The sequence below is a fragment of the Vombatus ursinus genome, unplaced genomic scaffold (assembly GCF_900497805.2).
Source record: "Vombatus ursinus unplaced genomic scaffold, bare-nosed wombat genome assembly UNPS02014830.1, whole genome shotgun sequence".
Taxonomy (NCBI): domain Eukaryota; kingdom Metazoa; phylum Chordata; class Mammalia; order Diprotodontia; family Vombatidae; genus Vombatus; species Vombatus ursinus.
In genome coordinates, this window is record NW_020954608.1 from 28308994 (window position 1) to 28311408 (window position 2415).

The 2415-nt window shown below is 37.3% G+C and overlaps 1 long non-coding RNA gene across 1 annotated transcript in view; it reads right to left on the reverse strand.

Annotated features, from left to right (window-relative positions):
* Positions 1 to 907: 907 nt before the first annotated feature.
* The window catches only part of LOC114025210, a 12717-nt gene continuing 11209 nt past the window's right edge, over positions 908 to 2415 (reverse strand). The window contains exon 3 of the long non-coding RNA XR_003567008.1: positions 908 to 1028. This is a non-coding gene — a long non-coding RNA (uncharacterized LOC114025210). The remainder of the gene's footprint in view (positions 1029 to 2415) is intronic.

A 2415-nucleotide genomic window follows, 5' to 3' on the forward strand; every position in this document is an offset into this window, starting at 1 on the left:
GCTTTCTCATTTGCATCTAATACAAAATCATTTAGCCTCTGCCACCACCACACCATCCTTAGCCTATTCTAGAAAGAAAGTATTTAAAGGGAGAGGGAAAAAAAACACCAACCCTTTGTTTTCACATGTTTAAGCCTCCACCTTCTCAGAGTACAAGAATGGCACATGGGACCAAACCCTCACTCACTAACAGCTCAGAAAGTAAACCTGTACAGAACAGAAAGGAGAACACTAGTCACTACCTGAGAGCCCCAAACCGACGATTTCAACGGACAGAGCTATAATTAGCATGGAGCAAACAGGACTGTGTTCTAGGGTGTCAAACTCTGCGGGTACATTTTCTTTTCGTAGCTGTGTATACAAGGACTGCCACTGCCACCCACACTGTCCTCAGCCAACCCAACCATTGCCATGGTGTGTCTCTCATAAGACTCTTGTCCATGAAACCTTGTGAGGGGTAGGGGCAGACTAGGCACTCCTACATCACTGCACTTAAGGTCACACTGTCTCCTGTATGACCAAAATCCATGCCCCACAGCCCTTTTAACCAAATTTGTGCTAATTTAAAAACACAACAACAATAATTTCTAATTAAGAACCTGCGTATTATGAACTGCATCAGCTGCCACTTCCAAGCCTTCTCTGAGTGCTTATCTAGCAAATAACCACAAACTATCATGAGCCCACAGGCCTCCTATTAGTTCGATGGGGAGATTCCTAGGTAAATATTGTTCCAGGGTTCTTCTATACACACCCATACACATATACACTCACACACACAAACCCTTCCAATGTGGTTGTTAGGTTTTGGAATTAATTAATAGACTGTAGGCAGTTTTTCTTGCTTCCATTTTCTACAGCTAGGAAATGGTAGAAGACAATAGATGTGTTCAATGTGCATGTGAAAAAGAAGTTTGGGGATAAATGTGAAGTAGGCAGGATGACATCTGTCTTTGGTACTCTTTTCCATTTCCCCTTTTAAAATCTAGCACCATGTGGGAATCCATATAGAAGAATCAATCAGCCCCCTTCAGGAAAATGGAAAAACACATTCAGTTAAATTTCTTAAAGAAGGATAAAATATATATACACACATACACATACACATAGACACACTCAACTGGGTATAGCAATCAAGTTTACTCAGCGGGGAAGTAGGAAGAGAAGGTGATAAGAGAAAAGAGAAGGGTGATAAAAAGGAGAGCAGATTAATGGAAGCAGTCTCAGAAACAAAATAGACTTTTAAGGAGGGACAGAGTAAAAAGAAAGAGAGGAGGACAAAGAGAAGAAAATAGGATAGAGGGAAATACACAGTAATCATAACTATGAATGTGAATGGAATGAACTCACCCATAAAATGAAGGCAGATAACAGAATGAATTAGAAACTTGAATGCAACAATATGTTGTTTACAAGAAACACTTAAAACAGAGACACACAGAGAATTAAAATAGGAACTGGAACAGAATCTATTACGTTTCAGCTGAAGTAAAAAAAAAAAGCATGGGTAGCAATCATGATCTCAGACAAAGGAAAAGCAAAAATAGACCCAATTAAAAGAGATAAACAGACAAACGATATCTTGCTAAGAAGAACCATAGACACTAATGACTGTTGATAAAGTTGTGAACTGATCCAACCATTCTGGAGAGCAGTTTGGAACTATGCCCAAAGGGTACTGTGCATACCCTTTGATTCCGCAATATCACTACTAGATCTGTACCCCAAAGAGATCAAAGAAAAACGAAAAGGAAAAAGAAAAGGACCTATATGTCCCAAAATATTTATAGCAACTCTTTTCATAGTGGCAAAGAATTGGAAATTGAGGGAATACCCATCAATTGGGGAATGGCTGAATCAGTTGTAGTATATGATTGTGATGGAATACTATTGTGCTATAAAAAAATGATGAGTAGGATGGTTTCAGATAAACCTGGAAAGACCTACATAAACTGATGTAAAGTGAAGTGAACAAAAGCAGTAGAACATCATACATAGTTATAGCAATATCATACAATGATCAACATGAATGATCTAAGACAATTCCTGAAGGACTTATAATGAAAAATGCTATCCACCTCCAGAGAACAAATTAATGCAATGCAGACTGAAGCACACTTTTTTTTAACTTTATTTTTCTTGGGTTTTTTTGTCTATGTTTTCTTTTGTAACATGGCTAATATGGAAATATATTTTATATGACTGCACATGTATAATCTATATCAAACTGCTTGGGAAGAGAAGGCGGGAGTGAGAGAATTTGAACTTAAAACTTTAAAAAAATGTAAACAAATTTTACATGTAATTGAGAAAAAAAACAGGAAAGAAAAAAATAAAAAAAATAAAAGACACCATAAACATTGAAGGACATGTGAAAAAGAAGTTTGGGGATAAATGTGAAGTAGGCAGGATGAC